The 23,066-nt window shown below is 46.2% G+C and overlaps 1 long non-coding RNA gene across 3 annotated transcripts in view; it reads right to left on the bottom strand.

The window, feature by feature from the left end:
- Positions 1-10,015, bottom strand: part of LOC115598191 — a 29,013-nt gene extending 18,998 nt beyond the window's left edge. The window contains exons 1-3 of one of the 3 annotated variants that reach the window (XR_003987464.1): positions 9,826-10,015; positions 7,329-7,619; positions 2,324-2,808 (exon numbers count right to left, since the gene is read on the bottom strand). This is a non-coding gene — a long non-coding RNA (uncharacterized LOC115598191). Of the gene's footprint in view, positions 1-2,323; positions 2,809-4,859; positions 5,481-7,328; positions 7,620-9,825 lie in introns of those variants that run through there. The other 2 variants (XR_003987465.1, XR_003987463.1) reach the window with 2 other exon arrangements.
- Positions 10,016-23,066: the final 13,051 nt, after the last annotated feature.

The following is a 23,066-nucleotide window of genomic DNA, read 5'->3' as shown; positions in this document are numbered from 1 at the left end:
ACAGTCCAGCAGCCACAACCCCTGCCCCAAAGCACCCACCTGGGGAGGGCCATGAAGGCAGAGGCCACCCACCAGAAAGGTTTTAGCTCAGGAGATGAGGACATTTCCATCCCCTACCCAGACGGACCTTTTATCCTGGCTGCATATGGAGCAGGGCTCTGCTCCCAGGGCAGGGCTGGCTCTCCACCCCAGGCAGGTGGCTTTGCTACCAAAGGTTCCCTGCAGGGCTCCTCTCCCTTTAGAACACATGGGAGCAGGCAGCCATGCCCACCCTCCCCAGGCAGACAGCACTTTCCCATGCAGAAAAGTGAAGACCAGGCTGTGTTTACAGTTACACCAGAGCAAGGTCCACTGTTTCTCACCCTCTTCCTCCTCTCCTGGTGCTCCAAGGCACACACCTCATCCCCTCACAGCACTGGTGTCACCTCACCATGCTGGGCACAGGACCAACAACACAGCTCTGGAAACAGAGGCCAATGAGCTGCTGATGGAACAAGTCAGCAATGCAACAGGTGCTGCAGAAGCCAAACCTACTTAAGAAAAAGCAGAAATTTTAGAGAGACATTCCTGTTCTCTGTAGGGCAGTACATATATAGTGTAACTTTTAAGGCCAGGACTCAAAATACGCCTCTCTTTGGGTTATCCCAAGCGTGTTTGCCATCAGTTAGCCACACCAGTGTGAAGAAGACTTTGGGACCCTTCTTGTAGGACTGGTCAGCTTCTGCCCTTTCTTTCCAGTTTTTTCCTCATCCAGCACCCCCACTGCTGCCAGCTCTGCATCCAAACCCCATGGAGATCCTCCAGTGTTTGCTGCTGAGGCTCAAGTTAACCCAGCAGCTTTCAGTTGTTATCAGCATGCTTGGGCTGCAGCCACATATTTATTATGTTCCTGCAGCTCTGCCCAAACCCCTGATCTGGAAAACACTTGCTTTATGCCTCCAAATAACCGCACACTGAGCTCCTTGGGAGTGCTCACAAGCTTCTCCTAAGCCTGCAAATGGACACCGGTGCAGCCAGCCTTCCAAGTGAAAGCAAAACCTGGCTCTCCTGCCTGAGGGATTGTTGCCTAATGAGGAATTCAGTTACTGTCCAGTTCCTCTTTCATGTGCCTGTATTTTAAAATACACATTAAAAGAGGAATGGAAAGGCCTGAGTGGCTTGGTTTTATTTTTTACTTTGGTTTCAATTGGGTGAAAGAAGTAGGCTTGTTCAGGTAGTTTTCATCAGGTTTTTTCTTTTTCACTCTCTTATACTCCCACTTGTACTCAAAAGACCCTGAAATGGGTGAACTACCATGTCATGGGCAGACCTTTTATTTCTATTCTTTGTGGGGATACAACACAAAGGAAGTGCTGAAAAACAATGTTAGGTCACTCTCATTAGAACATAAGCCAGTGCTGAATTCAGAAAATATCATGAGTGACTGAGAACACCCAAAGCAAAAGCCACTACATTCTGTAATTTCTAAAAGCTCAGACCTAAAATCAGATCCCAGATACTCAGTCCATACCCATCTCTAGGAGATATCCTCCCAATTATCTTCTCACACAGAATTTAACTATGCATCACCCCTCATTTTCTGCTACGTGAACCAAAGATTCAAACAAATTACTCCTTTTTGCTAGTTTCTACACTACGTTTACAATAGGATGGAAAACTATGAGATTACTGGCACGTTACCAGGACCAGTCCTGATGAACAACAGTGTGGATCAGGATTGATTCAAAGGCAAAGAAACAAAGGCACTCAAGACTACATATGTGTGTGTATATATGCAAAACATAGATTATTCAAATGCTTTCATTAGAACAGGAGCAGTGTCAACACATTCCTCCACAATTAAATTGCCCCCAAAAAACTGCAATGCTCAGCACAAGTCTGGCTTCGTCTTCATGGCAAACATCCCCATACTGCTCTAAAGCTGATGTCAAAAGGCACTGCATTTGTTATCCAGAAGGTTAGAGTGGTTAATCAAAACGGTCTTTTTTGGCCACTGCATCTCAAAAATGAATTAGGAAAAGCACAAAACTCAAGTGCTCAAATACTAAATCTGCTGATATTTAGGTAAAATAGCCCTCTGGCAAGAGGTATGGATGCCTGGGCTCCAAACTGCAGACTCCTGCAGATCAGGTCCTGTGGATCTCAGGAGTTTAGGAGGCTTTCTACAAGTCTGGCGATTTTGTCCTGGCCATATGGAGCAGCAAGCCTTGAATATCTGAGTAATGTGTGGTAAAATGCTCCACTTGGGTGCTCAAATTATTAGTGCTTTTACAAGTCCTAGTCAGGAAACAGGCTAATAAAAACAAACAAATAATCAGACAAAAACAAAAACAGAAAAACTCAGTAATGAAACTGTGAAAAGCAGAGTCTCTTCCAGCCAGGACACCCTGCTTGGCAGAGCACCTCACCCCTACATAGGACAATGCTGATGCACAAGGTGGATATTCCATGGTGAAGCCAATTTCCTCTGTAGTTTGCAAATGTCACCACATAGCCCACTCTGTGCAACAGCCTTGAAATTGCACTCAACCTTTCCTAACCAAGTGAGTTTTTTCAGCCCATTTGCAGCAGGCAGCCCTGCAGCTTGCTCCAGGAAGAGGAAGAAAGGAGGAGGAGAAGCTGGGGGGATTACAGACTGCCAGCAAATACTGCCTCAGAGGTTTCTGCATACCGTTCCTCAAACCACAAAACTTTCTTGAAAAACAAATTGGGAAAAAAATGGCTAAAAATGGTTCACACAGTCCATTGGATCAGCATTCAGCACATCATCATCTTGCATTGCAGTTTGAAGGTCCTAAGGTTCCTTACCTGCCACAGAGTAAAGCACAAAGGATGAGCAGGTTTGCACTGGACACAGGCAAATTTGGGTTCATTATGGGTCTTGGAGAGTTCCCAGACTAAATCTCAAAGAGCTAGTTGCTACTGGACTTTCTCCTGACTGTCTCTGTAAGCAGCAGCTGATGACATTCCCTTTAGGACCCTGGCAGTGCTCCGAGCTCTGAAGAAGCCAGAAGCAAGCCATCCAGCAGCCAGCTCTACAACATGGCCCTTGGCAACTTGTCCAGGTGTTGGTGAGCCCTGACGCTCCTCAGCAGTGCGGGTGCTGTTTGGGTAAAGCTGAGGAAACGTGAGTGGGAACATGAATGCATATAGGGGAAAACAGATCAAAAATGGTTTCACAAGAGTGACCAAGCAGTGAGGGGAGGGCAGGAGAAACAAGAGACCAGGAGCAGTCTTGAGCCTTTGGAAAGGCCTCATCATGCTGCATTCTCCAGGGAGCAAGATTCAGTGAGCTTTTTAAGGTTCCTTCCCTCCAGAAGATGGTCGATGAAGCCATAGCTTGACTCCAGGCACTAAAAAAAACTCCAACTGTTCCTTGCAGGCTGAGCTATGCTCAATGAAATCACCGTAGAGAACCCCCCAGCCCTGGCCTTTATGCCCTGCAGCTGAGCAACGGGGAGGGGTTTCTGCAGCCAGCAAGCTCCTCACCATCAGCCTGCCTGTGGACACAAGATCTCGTTGCTTGCTCCTCCAGCTAAAGGCATTCAGCTGAGCCCTGCCTCACTAGCTAACCTGGGCTTTGAGTCATGTCAACACCTTGTTTCCATTTCCATTCTTTATCTCCTTCAGAAAAGAAAAAAAGATACCACATGAACCTCCCAGTTTCACTGCAAATGGTATCTCCCCCCCTTCCTGCCCCCTTCTCAGACAGGCACACAGCAGTGACAGTCAGAGGCTGAACTCCAAACAGAGGATGTTTCTGTTCAGGGCTGATTATACTTGTTACTTTTATTTTAGACTTTTGGTTAATGAAAAAAGAGAGCGAGAGAAAAAGACAAACACAAACCGAAAAGTTCCAAGATGTTTTTCAGATGCACATTGGCAGATAAGAAAACCCCACTAACTGTCACAGCCTTTGAATGACCCCAAACCACAGCACACACTATAAATAATAATAGTATACTATTAGTAATAGTAGTGTTAACATAGTAATTATAAAGAAAAAAATAACCAGGTCAAGTGGTGTCAGGTCACTTGGGTTCATTCTTATTCCATCTTAATTAGTACATCTAAATTTTTATATGAGTGAAGGAAAACCAGATTTCCTTTTGTTTTGCCCAAGGCTGCCATCCCTGTTCAGCTGAGACCAGTTCTCTGTTCACAGGTGCTGAGTAAGAATCACAACCCTGTCTAGAGGTTTTGCCTCAGTATTGCAGCTTCCTCCTTAACTCCATCACATCCTTGGAAATTAAAGACTTATTTTCCCATATATACTCCCTCAAAGGACTCTTTTGTCTGGCAGCAATCTTGTTAATGTAGCTAGGCAAAGAGCAAAGTCTTACTCTGGGTGTGAAAGGCTTTATCTCTTACAGAAACTCAGAGCTTCTGTCAATTTACTCCACACACATTATCCCTGAGAACAGAATCCAGCCCCAGAATACTAGAAAGACACTAGAAAGATGTAAATCAAGATTCACAACCTTTTTTATATCAAGCATTATTAAAGGTTTACATCACTAAAAAGACAGATTTGTGCTCATTCGTTTTCACAGGCAATGAAGGCAGACAGCAGTTTTGCTTCTGATGCTAATCATTGTCTTCTACAGAACATGCTGAATTACTTTTCTCTGCATGTTGCTTTCAGAAACAATGTATTAGCCAGGTTTCTGATGATGCCAGTCTCTGGAGATGTTATCAAATTAACATCCTGAGTACAAAACACTGCTGATTACTCCATGGCATGGCAAGCAAAGGCCCATAGTAAACGCACACTCTTGCTCTCTGACTGCAGCCTCTGAGCCGTACCCAGCCCTCTCCTGCTCGGGAACATCAAGAACAGCAGCTTTGCAGGGAGACTGCTCGCCTTCAAGGGGCCATTGCTGGCAAAAGCAATTGGGAAGTCCAGGAAGGAAAATGCATCAGGCCTTTTCAGTTTAGAGATACCACTTCTAACAGGCTCCCAAGTCACAGATAACTGGAGACAAGGACTGCCTTGGAGAGATACCAGTTGCCCGGTTCTTCCATTCTTTCCTTGGCATCTGCCTCTGGCAAACCCCAATTGATAGGGCACTGGGCAGGCCAGGCCCTTCTCTGACCCTGGGCAGATGTTCTGCTCTTCAGTTAAGCCTCAGAAACAACAGAATCAGGAATACCTACAGTACCAAAACGGTGCTGATCAGCCCTGCACTCCCATAGCATGGCCCAGATGTTTGCATTTGCTCTTCTCAGACCCCTCACTTTGGGCTTCCGGGAGGAGGCAGATGTGCATCTTATCACTCACCCCACTCCAAGCACACAGACAGCATTTCAACACCACTGCCTTCTCTTGCAGAGTCATTGTCATAGGGAAGTACGTGACCAGTGGGCTCCAGCTCACAGTGTTGCTCAACAGTGACAGTTGGGTTTACACCAGCCACCATCCTCTGTGGCAATGAGTGCTTCCCCGAGGCCAGAGCTGCTCTTCAGCTGCAGAAGCCATTCTAACATAAGAAAGGAAGAATAAATAAATACATAAAAAGAGGATTTTGCTGTAGAACATACACCTCAGTGCATGAGTCTCCCTGTAGCCATTGTGTCAAACCTCTCCTGTTTGCAAACAGATGATTTTTGCAGGTGTTGCTCTCCAAAAAACCTCTCATAACAGGATCACTTGCCTCATCAGTCCCCTTCACAGTGAGACAAGAAAAGCCCAAATTTGTGTGAGTTGATACAATTGCCAAAAAACTCTCTAGAAGTGGGAGATTTTTGTAAGCATTGCCTTGACTGCCTGAAATGCTCTACATGCTTCCCAAGAGGAATACTCTTTGAAGGATGGCAGCCTTCGTAAGCTGGGCAGCCCTCATTTTCTGAGAGTCTTAGAAGATTATTCACTAAATTATATTCCTCCTTGCTACAGATGAACTTGGATGGACCCACCAAACACACCAGACTATCTCCATCACCCAGTACCTATTTCCAGCTCATCTTCCTTCACATGATAGAGCTTGAGACATTCCAAGGCTTTTTTCACTCCAGTGAAATTCCATCAGCACACCTCTTCCTACTGCAATGCTTCACATGACACTGCCTAGGGCAGGGACAGAGGCTGAAATGCCATCCTGTGGTAATTGAGGATTTATTCCCCTTCCCCAGAGCAGCTGAATTGCTTGACATCCTTCCCTCAGGTGTGAATCAGAGACTCCTTTAGGCAGCAGCATGGAAAAATAAGAAAGGGAAGAGGAGGCTTCATGGACCCTGCCCAATGGCTTAATCTTATCCCAGGGTGTGAATGCCAATGATCTTCAGAAAACCTCAGTCTGAAGAGTTGAAATATATAAGCACACCAACATCTCTTTTCAAAGCATCTCCTAGAGCACTGCATAAATCCAACAAGGCACATAAAATTGTGTTTTAAGCAACACCCCAGCCTCACCTAGACAGTGAGCTTGCACTTGGCACAGAGAGAGCAACAAGAAATTGCCCCTCAGAGCAATTGCCTGAGCAAGGTATTAGTGCCAGAGCACTGATTACCCCATTGAGCAGGTTACAATGCCAGCAGGCAACCAGACAAGCCTCAGGAGGCTGCCTGTGGAGCAGATCACGGGGGCTTGACAGTGTCAGGGCTGGTCTGACAGCCTCCTGCCAAAGGCTGAGTAAATATGAACATCAAGTCTTAAAACTGGAGCAGACAGGGTAACTTTGTAAGACAGGATGATATTTCTAAGCAGGTAAATTCAGTGTTTTCAAGCAAGGACAAAGCTGCTCTAGCAGTGTTGTAGAGGGCATGAATATTTTAGAAACTTCTATGTGTAATATTAGTGTTCTAGCCAGTCAAATTTGGGGTGACTGATGCAAGGAAGGGGAAAGAAACATGTCAGGGAACCCACCTGGCACCAAAAGCCACTGAGCTCTGTCCTCCCTAGGACTGTTTGCATTGCCCTGCTTCCCAAACCCACCTGATCCCAGCACCCCCAGATAACCTGGATGGTCACACAGGGTCCTACCAGACCACCACATTTGCAGAAGATGGTCCCAAGGGCACTGTGAGATAAATGCAATTACAGAGGAAAACAAACATTTTCTTCCTTTGGCCAGATGGGTTTTGTATCTGTTGTTCTTAGATGAGAAATACAATGATGTTCAGGAAAATGAGGTAAAAGAAGTCTAATTGCTAATTTTGCACTGGATGTCCACTTAAACATCTGAAAAGGACAACAAAAATGTGCATCCCGGCCTCAGGAATAAATACAAATAAATAAAAACAAACACTCCAAAAATGACAACTCAATTGAAAAGCATAAGGAAAACTTGATGGTTTGCCTGGCATTTCGAACCCTGGCAACAGATACCTTGCAAACAAGAGCGAGTCATCCAAACCCCTCTCCGCAGGAGGAGAGAGTCACACCGGACGCCGAGATGGACCGAACCGGATCCGAACATGCACTACCTCCCGCTTCCACCAGGTGGTGCTGCCGTCCCGCGCCCGGCACCGCCGATGGGATCCCGGGACCCCTGAGATCCCCCTCCGGGATCCCGTTCCGATCTTGGGGGGCTTCGGTGTCTGTCCGATCCCTGGAAGCTGTCTGGGAACATTCCTTACAATCCTGGACTCGCATGGTCTCCAGGGAAGAAAGAAAGAGCTGCAGGTCAGAAAAGCACAAAGAGGACTTTTCAGTCCATGGATTTTATTTGTTGAAACCCGTGTAATGCAAATGGAGATTTGTGCCTTCTTGTAGGGCCAGAAAATGGAGCGGTGGAGAACCAGCTGCAGACAATTTCCCAGGTTGCTTTGAGCTAAAAAACTAAAAGCAGTACTGATTGATTCTTTGCACTGGGAGCTGCCTTCCTACCAGCTAAACTGGGACCTTCCTGCAGCAACCTGCCAGGACCCAGTTAAGAAAAAAAGGTCTGCTTTTGCAAGCAATCTCGGGGAACCTGGTTCTTGTCGAACTCCAAACGATGCTCAAAACCTGCACAGTTGCAGCCTGACTGATCCCTCCTCATCCCATTGGTCCTCCCTGCAGCACCAGGGGCTCTGAGGCACCATTAGCAGCAGACACAGACTGTGGGGGGCTGGTTCACATCCACAGGAGTTATTAATTACTCTCTGTAGGATCTAGGACATAGAAATCAGGAGGGAGGAAACAAACATTTCTGCTTCTTCTGGTAAGCTGGCAAATGCAGGCACTGCACACCCAGGGAAAGTAACCAGGGGTGGCCTTGCCTTTCCAGCATCTTGCCTAAACCCCTCCATGCTGCCACCTTTGCTGTCTCCTACAGCACAAGGCTGGTGGGAAAGCCCCGCAGAGGAGAATACAGATACTGGGAGATGGGGTCTTTCTCTGGCTCATTCTCCAGCCCTGCTTTCAACCATGTCTGCTCTTAGTGGCAAGTATAAATGAAAACCTTTCTTTGAAGCCTACAGCTTCATGACATACCCCAGATATTTAGAATACCTGCTCTGAACAGGACTGCAGCACCCTCTCCTGCACATCTTTCCTCTCAAGCTCTTATGACTGCAGGTAGGAAGTTTTATCTGATTTTAATTCTATCACTAAGCAGCCTCAGTGTGGATTCATTATATTAGATTTTCTATCTTGAAAGCAATACCTTATCCTTGCTCTTAGCAATTCCTTCATTTTCTGCTTCAAAACCTGAATGGCTAGGGTAGTATTTAACACAAGCATTCTGCTGAACAGTAATTTGATGCAACCATATTTATATTTGCATGAGAGGTCAGGGCCTGTAAACAGAGAGAGGGAAACAACCTCTGCCCTTGAGGAGTTGCAGACTATGGAGCAGCACAGGTGAAACTGAGGAAGCAGCAGTCACCATGAGTGAAATACCAGGTACAGGATCACATGGATGATCCTCCAGTTCAACCCTTGAACTGTTGACAGCCCCAGGCCTTCATGTCTGCAAAACATATCTTAAACATAGCGATGATTTTACATTGCTCAGCTCCCAATCAACACACCTGAAACTTTTTACTACTAGTGATGCCACAGCCTGATGCCAGGCACTTATAATAACTTCCCAGGCTAAAAGCATAGCTCCCTTCCTAGACACATCATTGATGTAGAAATGTAGATTCCATTTTGCCTAGAATTGCCTCCAGAAGATGCAGCATAGCCTGTCCTGAGCCGGCCTCTGGAAAACCCTTCCCTCTGCACAGGCCACAGTGTCAGGGCTCACAGCTTTGGCCCCACTAGAGATGCCTGCCTCACATAGTATAACTGCTCTCCTCCTGACTTCTCTTCAAAAGATTCCAAGCTGCCCATATAACTTATTTGGGTGACTTTCCTGGGCCTTTTTGGGAGGTCATGCAAAACTTCTTAGGAATTATACTCTGTGTGGAGTCCAAAGATGGTCTGTACTCCTTATCTCTGTCTTAAGGGAAGACCCAGGCAGGAACCCCTAGATGATTCTTGCACTTCAAAACATGGAGGGGCACATTCAACTTTTTCAACAACATTAGAGGTCAGAAACAGGTGGCAGCAAGCAGGCAGCCTTTGCAAGGCCAAGGTCTACCTAGGTACAGGGTCCACTCTGAAATCTTCCAGCACACAGAGACAGGGCAGCCCTGACTGCCAGGGCAAAGAAGTCATCTCTGCATCTCTTTGGCCTGAAGCTCACAAAGGTCCTGCTCATCATCTGGCAGCTACAGTCCTACAAGTTTTGCAGGCATTTCCAGTTGGGATGAGCAACCTAACGAACTACACTACCAATGCCTTGAGACAGGGAAAAGTTGAGGAACAAAAGGGGTGAGTGAGTGAAAGAGCAGGCCAGGCAGGCAGGGCTGAGCATGCAGATGCAGCATCATCCACACTACCAGTGAGTACTCACCCCTGGAATGTCCCGCAGGAAAGGGGCCATAGCAGTGTCGGGCTGAGAGGATGTGAAACAAGGTGAGGAACGAGCTGACCCACAAGCTGCTTACATCCTGAGAGAGTGGAGCCAGCCAGGAGGGAGCAGAGACAGCCCTATAAATCAGTAATCAGTGCAAACAGGTGGGCTGGATGAGGGCAGCTGCAGATCATGGTGGGGCAAAAAGAGACATTATCACTCTGCAAGGACACCTGAGCTGAATCATCACGAGTATCTACACTTCAAGTGGGTCCAGAGTTCCCCCCGCTGCGTGGGGTGGGAGGGCCAGGATGATGCAGACACAAGGGGCAGTGCCTGCTCTGTGATCTGCCTGGCCGTGACTCTGCACCTCACTCCTGCAGCAGACCTGGGGCTCTGGGTCCCCTTCCTGGGCCCTGTGGTCCCAAGCTGTAAGTCTTAATTTTTCATGCTTTTCTTTTCAGTTCAAAGCACACAAAGAAGCACACATCCTATTCTGCAGACCATCAGAGCAGTGTGTTCATAGCACAAAAGGCTGTGTTTACCCACACTGCCTACTGGCACTGGTTCCTAATTTATGATATTGTCCAAATAATGTGCAGGCATCTCTTTGGAGAGTACGATTAGTAAAGGCTAAAACAGTGCCAGGGTGTGAGCTAAGAATTAAGCAGGACAGACCATCAGTAGTCAAGTGCTTAAGCTCTCAAGTTAACAATGTTTTCTTCAGCAGCATAGGCAAAGCCTGGGAATCAACCAAAGCCAGAGGGATATGACCCTCTATGTTATGTATAAACTCTATGCAGTTTATACTCTGCTCTGTCAAAGAGAGCATCCTAAAGCACCAGACCTTGGGCTTTCCTACACTATTCTTTGTTCCTTCTTTTTCAGAGACCATTATCTGCTTTACTACCATCCAAGCACTGTAATATTTGTATCCATCTCTAAATCATCACAAAATCAGTCCTACTATAAAGGTTGTCTTGATACAAAAGAGCAAGAACATGAGTGATCAAGTACTGTGTGCTGTGTGCTGTGTGCTGTGATGGGGGGTTCAGAGATGAATGGGACATGCTAGGGCTGTGCAGCAAGCAGAGGATGGCCACCTGGAGAGCAGGAAGAGGCTTTTCTCCAAGAACAATGAAACCATTCAAGCATAACAGGTAGCATCGGTGGTGCCATGCTCAAGTATGCCAGATAGTAAAGCAAGTTGGTTCCCACCAGCACATTCCTAAACCCAGAGTAATATGATTTAAGTGTTAGGACTTCCATCCCCTTACCTTGGGAAATGCTGCCAAAGCTTTACAGATCTTGCTGCTAGGAGATTTGTCCAGCTGCATTTCAATCTTAAATGTCCTTTTGCACAGTTTCATCCCACTGGTTTCAGATACATGCTAAAATTAAAAAGAACAATGTGAAATGAAGCCAAGGGAAATGCATTAAGTCATGTTTGCAGAGCACATTGAGAGAACAGGACAAAATGTCCTTGGGAGAACAAAGAAATTGGTGGTTGATAATGTGCCTTGTGGTGCAGACACCAAAGAAGTTTTCGAACTTCTGTGAAGTTGGTGTGTATTAACCTTATGGTGCAGACTTGCAAAGTGAGCAGAGTGGTGAGGGTAGCTCAAGGTTTACAGGGCATCTGTCTAGATCTTGTGAAGCACTGAGCAGCCCTGAGTCCCACCACTGCACAGTCACAAGGTCTTATCCAGGGCTGGGCACCCATCCGCAAACCTTTCGGACCTGCTGGCTTTCTGGATGCAGACAGCAAGTGGGGAACTTTCAGAAGGAAAGCTCCAACTCAAGAAAAACACATTAATCTGACTCCAAGTATCTGACAAACCTTGTTTAATTGTATGAGAGTTAAAAAGTATAATGGATTATTATTCTAAGCCCTGGGTAGAATATCTGAGTGCACTAACATCTGACAGTAGCTGAGATCATCACACATACATTTGGCAAACAGAAGAGAATTGTAAACTGATTTAATCTTTCCTGCTTTTTAAAATAACCCACTTCAGATGAGAGCCAAGCTGCAGATGGAAGGAACAGTTCAGTTCTGCAAACCTCAGTATCTGTCAGAACAGAAAGGTAAGAAGGTGGATGAAGAAGAGACTTTACCAGGGAGATAAAAGATGACAAAAAAAAGTGAATGCCAGAACTGAACAAAGGCAAACTAAATAAATCTAGAATTTCTCAGTGAGTGAAGCAGCAGAAAAGCCAAGTAAAAACATGCTGGTACAGTGCTGACCCCCAAATCACCTGAATCTTGGCTAGTTTTTTCTGGGTACAGCACAGATGGCTACCAGCTCAGTATCTTCTCGGTACCACATTGAAGTCTTAATGGCAGCAATACGTGTAACAGATGAGGTCACCAGGACTAATATTATTACAACAAATTCCACAGGAATTAATAACATTTGGGCCCTAATGATAACAGAGTGTTGATTAATGAATTATCTCTCAATCCTCCCATCACTCTGGAACCAACACTTGTGGGACAGTTTCTTGGGATGGGGCACAGATTGTTTTCTTTCACAATAAAGGAAGCTTTTCTTTCAGAAGAAGCAGACTCTTAGTATGATTGAGGTTTACTATGAGGTAGGTTAGGTTTTTGTAGTGTAAACCATTCCAAAACTGCAATATGGTGTATTTTTGTAAGGTTTTGTGTTGGACTTTTTTCCCCCTTTCATGCAAAATACTGTCAGGACTCTGGGAAAATCCCCCCACCAGACTTCTGGCTTTGAAATAAATGTAATCTCTTTATAAAAACACACACTTACAGAGCTTACACCATGTGTTCACCATAAATCACACCACTTCTCCGTCATACCAAGTCTAAAACACAATGAAAGAAACAGCCTGATGAATGTTCACCTTAATTATAATTCTTCAACAGCAGGAAACTCAAGTGAAAGCTTTTTGTTAGTCCTCCCAGCAGAAGAAATCTTTTGAGATCTCCAGATAAGTTTTGCTGAAATAACAGACCACATAGACACATATCAATAAACAGAAGCTCTTATGATCACAAGAGGAAAAACTCATGCAGGCAGAGCTGCTTGTGTATGTGAGGTGGGTGGCTGGTAGGAGCGTTGCCCATCCTCCCTGATGCTGACAGCTGGCAGGTTTCTACTAAAGGAAAGAGAGAAATAAGAGAGGAAGAGAATTTTGACCAAACTCCTGGAAATCAGAGCAGTCATTGGCTGAATCATATACCACAACAAAGGTCAAAATCATGTTAGTGGCAGTGGGTTATCCATGGGCTGGTTTTTTTCAGCCTGGTCACACCAGAATAGCTACTGTGATTCAGTTTCCGATTCAAAAACTGTCTCCGTTGCTCACATAGAGTAACCAGGAAATCAGCAGGAAAGAGTGAAGATTCCACAAAAATTCTGCCTTTTCCTGTATTACTGGATGTGCTGTTGCTTCCTCTACTCAGCTCGTGTTTGAGTCCTGGGCACCCATCCAGATTCACCCTCTGGCAGGAGACAAAAAGTGCTGTTCATAGACTGACATCTGGAGCTCCAGGCTTGGGAGGCCATTTGGCTGACACGTTTTTTCTCATCTCTCCACCATTATTCTTTTCCTCCAACTTGTTTCTGTCCTAGGAAGTGCGTGGCACAAGTGCAAAGAAGGGAGGGGAAAACACACACGCACAAAAAAAAACACTTTAAAAAATGCCAGAGACAGGAATTCTTACTTGAGCACCGTAGGTCCGGCTGTGCCTGGCAGGGTGTGTCTGTACTGCTGGCTCTGGGTGGGGGATTGCCTGCAGTGAATATTTCATGAAAATCAAAGGGCAGATGTTACACAACATCTCTCAACTTCCATTTCCACCAGCAGCCCAATGATTCACAGAAATGTCACCTTACAAAATTTGCAAGGTGACAGGCCCAGTCCTGCCATGAGCAGGGACACCTCTGTCTGTACAGAGCTTGGTGGTGCTGTCGTGGCCTTTGACTCCAAACCAGCAACCTTAATGGGAGGGTATTAGAGCAGGAGGTCAGAAAAGTGTTGGGTAAAGCTCAGGAGGAATGCTGCTCTCTTAATTCATTGAGAGGATCAGCTCGCATCTTATTTTTTACCTTCTCAGTGAGTCCCCAGTGGATTAAACTCACCCATAAAAACACAAGCTCAGAGCATTTTGTCTGTTGCACCGTCATATGCACCCTCAAAAAAACACCTGACACCCTGACAGCTCTTTTTTGGATGATTTTCCATACCTAGTGATGGGTGTGAGCAACTGTCCCCCTGCTGTCTTGTCCCTCCTGCCCTCCACAGCTTCTCCTCTCCTTGCCTCTGACCAGGGCCAGCAAGTGCAGTACATACCTCAGCCCCCCAGGAGCCTGAAATGTTTCCACTGGTCAGAGCTATAAAGCCACCATGAAGCCATTGTGGAAGGTAAGTGCTAGTAAGCCTAGGGTGGTGAGAACAGAAACCCAGCAGAGGTGACCACACCAGAGTTCTGCCTCAACTCTACACAAATCCACATCTTCTGTTACGTGAGTGGTGCCACATCCAGCTCCACATAACACACCCACTGCAGAAAGCAGACAACATGTGAGGGGGGCATCTTCCCTGTTGTGCAAATGATCTAAATAAAAGTGTGAGGAAAGAAGGAAAAGCGGTCTACATCCATGTCACTATGCCTGTGACCCAGCAAGGCCCCCTGTCCCCTCCCAGCTCCCTGCCTGTCACCCCTTGTGACAGGGGTGCACCAGTGCAAACCACATGTTCTCTGAGGAGGTAAAACTGGCACCCCACACCAGTGGCCAGAAATGTTGGGGGTTTTCTGCAGTTCCCAAGGTGAGCACAGTGATTCAAAGGAGCAGAGAGGGGCAGAGGCAGAGGTCATCTCTTCCTCCCTTCAAGGATGTGAGCACTGGAGACAGGAAAGACACAGCAGCAAGTTCCCCTGGTCTGGGACAGGGAAATTGATCTGTTTAGGACTTGTCATTTATTTTTAACATGGGCTTTTGGACTCAGGCACTGTCACAAAAGGAGGGTGGAGGGATTTCCTTGCAGCGTGGTACCTGTGTCCCACTGGGCATGGGATGGGACTGGGAGGTCTGATGCCAGGAATGTGGCTTTTTATAGAGCCTCTTCCAGGAAATAAGATGACGGGGCTGACTTCTGCCTTGAGATACAAACTGTGCAGCCCTGGCATGCTGGACGAAGAGTGACACAGAGACAGCACAGGCACATGCAAATGGTTGAGATTCCACAGCATGAAGGGAGAACACAGGAAAAGACAAAAATAGTGCAAAAGATTTTAGGTTGGTCTGGGGTGGCCACACAGCTCCACTCCACCTTACGTTGAGCTCATACGCAAACTGTCAAAGCAGTCTGCATTCCCTGTCACTTCTAGAGATGTTCCCAATACGGTCCAAGCTCAGCAAACCTTTGTGGGACTTTCAGAAGAAAAAGATCATTACTGAATGCTTCTCAGTAGGAAAATCTGCCTGGTCAAAACATACAATAGGGGTTCTTTGTTTGTTCTTCAGTGTAAGCAAAGCAGAAGAAAAATAAATTTTGTTTGGTTTGGATTTATTTCGTTTTGTTGCCCTTCTGAAATGATTTGGCCTTGGTGGTGTAAAAGTGAGGTGAGCAAAATGAATTTTTTTTTGCATTTTAATTTTTTTTACAGGATGCACAAAAATCCATTCATGAGATTGTTTTATTCCTAATTAATGTCTATTACATTCACATGTCTCACAGTGACCCACTACACTCCTTGGGAATATGGGCAGCAGAGGAGCTGCTCATTCCATCCCGTTGCCAATGTGACAAGGAAGGATACCAGCACACCCCAGTGCCACAAGCTCAGCCACATGGCTGAGAAGCCCTGATGCTCTCCCCTGCCTGGTAAGCATCACCCGAGCCTCGCTCTGCCCCAGGGCTGGCACAGAGATGTGGTTCAGTTCCCTGGCAGTACGATGGTCTCACTGCTCCAGGAGAGGCGATGGCAATCTTCTGCGTGTGTGTCAAACCTGAGCATCTGCGCAGAAAGCTGGGGATTTCAGGCTTCCTGGAGAACTCTCAAAGCTATTCCACTTTTAGGAGGCTGCAGGACAATGGTGTTAGAAGCAAGATTAAAATCTGGGAACTTTCCCGTGCTCCTTGACAGTGAGTGAGATCACAGCCAAACCAGCAGGTTGTTGGAAGGAGATCAAGACTGGTTTCAAGCACCTATCATTTTCCTGTGAGGGTTTTTCACCAACCCAAAAAGGAACTGTCCTAGGCAGGATTCATTTAAGAGAAACACTTTGATTGCACTTTGGCCAATCGGGTCCCCAGTGGCATTTCTAAGAGTGATACAGCTTTGCAAAGTTTCTCCAGCCAAGCCGAGGCACCGTCACTAACCCTGCTGCACCCAGCCCTGCCCTGCACACTACAACCAGGGGCTGCAGGCAGCAAGAAGAGCCTTCCACAGGAGACTGGTCAAGCCTGAGCTGTGTCCTCAGCACAGCCAGTTCAGTGCAGCAGAGTGGAAGGAGCATTAACATGGGTGTGACACCATGCCCAGGAATTCCAGTGTCACTAAGTAATTATTTCTAATAACTCAGAGTAACAATTTCCATATGTAGGACCCAAAAACAAGAACTACAAGTCAGGAGATGCCTTCTCCAGTTTGTTGGATGACAGCAGGGTTTCCATCTCCTCTAAAATAAGATCTACCCTGTTTTTTTTTTCCAGTCTCCATCACCTCACCAAAATAAAATCAGCCCAAGACAGATACGTGAGCAGAGCTTGAATTTTTGGTGGAGGTTTGAGGTGGGGAGGGGTTGGCATGGACTGAACTCTCAGCACCAAGATCATATTTTGCCTATTAAAGAGCCTGAGCCTGGACAGATGCACCTTTAACTGCCAGTTTATGTGAAAGCCTTAACTGTCTCCTCCAGGACAACAAGTTTCTCTTCATGAAACTGGGAGGCCCCTAGGATGAGCCTCTCATGCAGTATTCAGGCTTTTTCAGGGCTATCCTGAATGTGGAAATTCAGAAACTAGGGGTAGACACAAGCTAAGAAAGTGGGACTGAAGGCGTGACAAATATTTCCATCCAAAGAGGCTGCGTGCTTCCCTGATGGAGGAATGGGATTTTCCCTTACCCATCCCTCACAGAGCTCCTTTGTCCAGTTGGGCAGGAAAAGCAAGGCGGAGTTAATGCCACCCAGGTTATGTAGCTGAATGATCTCTTTTTTTTCTCCTCCCCCCCATTCACACAGTCTCACACTCATACACATGCAAGGAAAGGAATTCCCTGTCTTGTGATGGCAGGACCTGGGCCAGGACCTGGGGTGACACTGGTGTTTCCTTCTCTCCCCAGAAGCACCTTCAGCCCTCCTGGCTGCACCAGTGCTGGGTCACCAGGACCAGAGACACACACAGACGAGTTTCTGTTCCTCAGTCCAAGCCCATCCTGACAGCATCAGCACAAGCTCAACAGACACCCCCTACTCCAAGAAGGCAAACTCTGAAGGATGTCTATTTCCTAGTGCAATTTGTTCTATTACCAAGCAGCCACTAACAAGATGCTCCTTAGCTGTACACTGCTGTGGTGAGGACATATCCCTGCCTGTAACAAGCTCAGGGCCTAGAGGTATAAGTGCCACAAAACATCAGGATGTGCCATCTGGTCTTGGAAACAAAGACCTTATGAATATGCAGAGACCTCCATGTGTTCCTGGGACCACATAGCAAGAAGACAGAGAAACTCAAACATACATGGGGTGGAATGTCTCCCCTCCTGCCTTTGCATGTGCTTCAGCCAGGATGTTTGTGCAAGAAGAAAGTCAGTTGAACAATAAAACCCATATGTCAGATGTTAAAGGGAAGTCTGGAGTCAAACATGCCAAAAGAAAAGACTGAGACCAGTTCATCCTTATGATAAGATTACCCACTCAAAAATGCACATCAGAACATCCTTGTGAGGGGACCTGAATGATGATAGTAGCAATGTGGCACTTAGTACTTTGAATTTTTCACCCAAGAGTTGCAAAGCACTTTACAATCAAGCCTAAATATATCTTTATGTGAGATGGGAGGGGCTGTAAAGAGATATCTTTGCTTATGTTGAACATGAAAAAAAAACAGTTCAATTGAAAAACAAACTGGAAAGCTCTAATTCACCCTGAAATTGTGTTTTTAATTAATTTCAATTAATTATACCCAGCCATATTCCAAGGCCAGTGGACATGCATGCCTTCCCACTTAAAAAGAGAGTTTCTGTGAGCACTTGTAGTTATACTTTTAATGTTAAAGATTATATAAAAAAATGCACATGAGTGCCCACTTTAATTAGCACTTCATTAGTTATTCAGAGTGGAAGAGCTCTCAGCAAAGCTGAAAAGTCCTTATGGATAAGGGAAAAACCAATAGCCCCAGAGAGGGCTTTTGAAGATTGAGTTAAGTCCCAGGGCCAAAGTGAGCTTTATCTGAAGATGGAGCTACTCCATGGCCAACTGCAGACCTTCACAAAGACGGGACTGTGAAGAACTGGATAAAAAGCTCAAGAGACTCAAAAGCTCTGCCATGACCACTTGAGAGTTTCCTGCTGGAAAAACTGCAAGAGCAACTTCCCTTAACACTCTCTCTGTTCAGAGCTACATTTATTCACCCCTCAAAAAAATGGGGCAGGAAGGAAAGTGTTGTGGACCCCATCTGAGAAGCCATAAGTTGAAATGAGGTCTGGGCAGGGTGCAGAGTGCCTCTCCTAAGACTGGGCTCTCCTCTTCCTCTGAGCACAAGGGCAGGAAGTAAGAGCCTATGAGCAGGAGCAAATTCAGGCTCAGCCTCAGCCCTCCCACCCCATGTGCTCACAGCAGAACCACTGCCACCCCATACATGTCCCTGGAGTGAACGGGTGGCAGCTGGGTGGGGTGGCAGGGGACAATCCAAGGAAATGCCTCTGCTCTGCACATGCTCTGGAGAGAGAGGGTGTCTGCCGGGATGCTGTGCCAGAAGCATCCATTCCATCACCAGAGGGGAGGAAAGTGTTTGAGGGAGGGTGGGTGAGAAGGGAGTGGGAGGAAAGTGGCTGTTGTGGCTGTCAGAGGTTGTCTGCTGGGCAGGGCTGGAGCAGGGACTGCAGAGGAGAAGAGAGGCAGAATGTCTGTGGGTGGCATGGATATGGCTGTAGCACCAGCATCACGCTGCCAAACAGGAGACCCCGTCCTGGATGCTCAGCCAGTCCCATGGACTGCACTGTTACTTCTCCCTGTTAGCACTCTGCATCCAGCACCCTTTTCCAAAGCAGAAAAATGCAGTGTTACAGCCTGAGGCGAGTACCAAGGTTCAGCTGTGCACCCCATCGAACAAACCATCATCTTTTCAAAGCTGCCTTGAGTGAATAGAGAGACTTCAGAGTGGCTGTAGTGCTGGTGGTTTGAGTATCATTATGGAACAACCCCTCTAGGAAGGTTTCTCCTGACTTTTGAGTCAGTGAACCATCTTCTTACCAAATGTACTCAAAACTATCAGCATGACCCCAGGGAAAACAAAAGCTTCCTCCTTTATTGCAACAGCCTTCAACCACACTCTTCCGTATGACATTGGCACTTTGCAGCTCAAGGCTTTCTTCCATCTGGTTATTAAAAACCAAACCAAAACAAACCAAAACAAACAAACCAAAACAAACAAAAAAAACCACCTTATATTCTGCAGAGAGTGAAATATAGAAACCTGGTAGTGGGAGACTGCACTCAAAATTCCAGGGGCTCATGGTAATCTAATATTTACACTGACTTCATGGATTTGGAGTCCTTCTGAAAAATCAGACCAGAGCAACAAACATTGTGTCTTAGCTCCTCTGTGCCCAGCTGTTATAGTTTTGGTTTGCAAAGGGTTTCTGTTTGTTCCTTTGGTGGATTCTAATTGCTCTGGATTAGGTTCAAATAGGAGGGAAAATGTTAAAAAAACACAAAGGGAGTCTTCAGAGGCCCTGAACATTGTGCCTAGGTGGTGATGTCATGGTAGCAATGACCTCAGAGGTGTGTTTGGTCTGGTTCAAACTCACAGAACTGCCTTTCGCCAAAAATATCTGTAAATACACCCATCCGAAAACACATGCTGCATGCAGCCAGAAGCCCTGTGTCTCATGTAAACTCACCTACACTCCTCACATGCAAGGTCTGCAGGGGCAGTCACCCTGTCTCTGCTGTGGATGGCACATCACAGCTCAGAGGGTAGGAGCCCTCTGTGTACAAGAGTACACAATCTCTTGTACTGTGCAGCACGGCCATCTCCTCTGCATGCCACAGCCCTGGATCCCAGACTGAGAACTGTTGCCAGTGTTTATATCTTTCATTCCAGAGTAAAATCAGGTCTGGATAAGCCATCTGAACTTCACTGTCCTCCTCACAATTCCTGTACCTCCAACAAGCACAGAGGTGTCCTTGGCCGTCCCTGATGTGCCTGCCACAAATCATTTCCACAAGCTGCTGTGCATGCAGTGCATTCAAACACACCAAGGATGCACCCATCTCCTCATCCCTCCCCAGAGCTCAAGCGTGTGGGCAGGGCTGGGTCTGGAAGCTGACAAGGAGAATGGCCCTGCCTGTAAGGCAGAGTACTGCTATGGCAAGACTCCTACTCTCAAAAGCACATATTTTCCCATAAATGGCCAGTCACTAAGGACCAGTCACCATGAACTGGTACAGACACAGGGAGGAGCTCTAATGTAGCAGCCCTGTGACATGTTTGCACAGCAGATAAAACCATAGGTGATTGCTTCAGGGTTTCTGCTGGGACGGTTTGCATGAAGACAGCTTCAACATCAGCTTTGCCAAGCATAATCCTCAGAAGACGTGTCCTTTATTCAAGTATCAAAGACAGTCACAGGGCTCCCAGTATTTAGGAAACTGCTGCACTTCAGCTGCACTCCACAGTGAACAGGGTGAGAGAGCAGAATGCTGGGGATGCTCAGTTCAGTTGGGAACCAAGCCCTGAGTTTGCATCTTTTGTTCTGCCTGAGATAAAGCAGTCTCAATGTGAATAGCCATATTCCTGCCTCTTCAAACCAGGCTACTTCCATCCAGGCAATAACACAAGCAGGAATGGGAAGAGAGCCTTCCTTCTGCTACCACCATCAGATATCTGCAGACCTGCTCTTCATTTCTTTCCCTCTCTGGTCTCTTCCACACCTGTGCAAAACTGTAGAATGCACAGCCACAGCTGGTGGCTTTCTCCTCTGAGCCTGCAGGACAGGCTCAGCAGAAAGGCAAAACCTAATTAATTACATTGCTTACTATCACAGCCCAAATCTCACTGGGTTTGTTCATGTGATTAATGTTTCATTGAAACCTAGGAACAGGGAACAACTGATGACTTGTCCCACTGATTTCAGCAGGTAGTGGATTTTTCAATTAGTGTTTCCAGCTACCCTTACAGATAAACAAATGTTTAAACATACCGGAACTTGGTAGTCTGGTGTGCATGGAAATGCAAAAGATTAGAGTCCAAAAGAAACCCCACCTTGGCTGATTGGCACTAGCGAGGTGTTTTCTAATCCTGTTTGATTATCAGTGTGTCAGGACACACTGCATGTTTGTGTTGCAAACAGGAGCACAGCTCCAAGTTTCGACAAGTTTTAAACGATCATTATATTGTCTGATAGTGTTCATGCTAGGAAGGGGCAGGGGCAGCGTAGCTGTGGGAGAACATTAAGTGTGCTGTAGACAAGTTTTTCTCCTGTCTTAGTATCAAAACTCTGTGACATCCCACTCCAATGAGCAGTAGCCAAGCAGTGACAAAAGAGCCTTCCCAAAGCAGCAAGTCAGCCCTGAGGGCTGAGGCTCATCAGGCTGGGAATTAGAAAGGACAATGATGAAACTGCTTGGAAAATGCATACCTGAAGTGGTGGTGAAGAGGAGGACTGTGGCAAGAAGGGCTGCTCTAAAACTGACTTTATGAGCTGGGGAAGTAACGAAAAAGGAGTAACTTCCATTTGGATATATATTGCCTTTAGTAACCTTCATGCTTTTCAGATATTTCAAATCATTGCACAGATATCCTTGTGGTATTTTCAGCCCTGAATGAAGCTACAGCAGACAAAGGAACCAGGCAAAGAGGATGCCAGGGAGCCTTGCTAAAGGAAACACGATATAAATCGGGGAGACGAGCACACAATGTCTATGGGATATATTTTTTACTATAGCTGCGGCCAGCTCAACCTTTGGCTCTAGAACAAGATACAGCCTGGGCAACCATGTTAGATGACATTGTGTGGGGAGGATGTGATGGGGTAGCCTCCACACATCAAAGGTTATCATCAAAACTAATGGCACAGAAACACATACTTCTGTACAGACCTGATCCATGCCCTGGCTAACCCAATTTCCTGCTCTCAGCCACAGCCTATGACTTCAAGCTTGCAGGGAAGGAGGAACTTCCCTGTGTTCCAGCTCACTGGCAGGGCAATGCCAGACATGGAAAAGTTTTTTAGCTGCCCCCTGCATTTGTTCAGCAAACACCTCATGAGGACCACTTGGCATCAGGGCATTACAGGTGCAGGGAGCAAGGCCAGCAGCACAGCAAACCCATTCAGCTACCTCATGGGGTTCCTGAATCACTGCAGCATGGAAAGCAAACCCAGGAGCATAGTGGATTTATCTGTTGATCTTGTGCATCGGCAGACTCTTTTGAATAGTTTCTCTTCACTATGAAATAACAAGTCAAAAAAAAAATTCAAAACAAAATATTCCTACATGCCGAGAAATGTACAGCATTGGCCTGTCTCCACTCAAGCTGCTCAAATCAAACAGAGAATGCATCACTGCTGCTGAGGCAACAGGGTCAAGGAGACCTAACAGCAGCAGAGCAAAGTTTTCATTTATGTACCATAAACAAGGGAAGCATTCCAAGCTCTTCCCTCCTCTGCAGGATGGGGACTGGACTACACTACGCTTTGAAACAAATCCAGCAAAAGAAACAACTGCATTGGAGTGTAATACCTTGGCTGATTCTTTATTTTTTAATGTAGATGGAGCCAGAGGTGTGGAATTGGGTTGTTCTGAGGTGCCTCTCATGTGATAATGAACAGTTTGCATCTTTCCAAAGCACAATGATTTGGAATAACAGTTGCCAAGGAATTTATCTTGAATGTCCTTTTGAAAACAAATTTCCATCTGCTAGAGGTTTTTTGGGGTCATCCTTTTTTTCACAACTTACTTCAAGGGCTACACTTGGAACAAATTGGGTTTGATCTTTTTTGCAAACAGGCTTCCCTGCTAGGAAAGGCTGTTTCA

Source organism: Calypte anna, chromosome 4 (assembly GCF_003957555.1).
Source record: "Calypte anna isolate BGI_N300 chromosome 4, bCalAnn1_v1.p, whole genome shotgun sequence".
In the NCBI taxonomy this organism is placed as follows: domain Eukaryota; kingdom Metazoa; phylum Chordata; class Aves; order Apodiformes; family Trochilidae; genus Calypte; species Calypte anna.
This window is presented reverse-complemented; position numbering and strand designations above follow the sequence as displayed.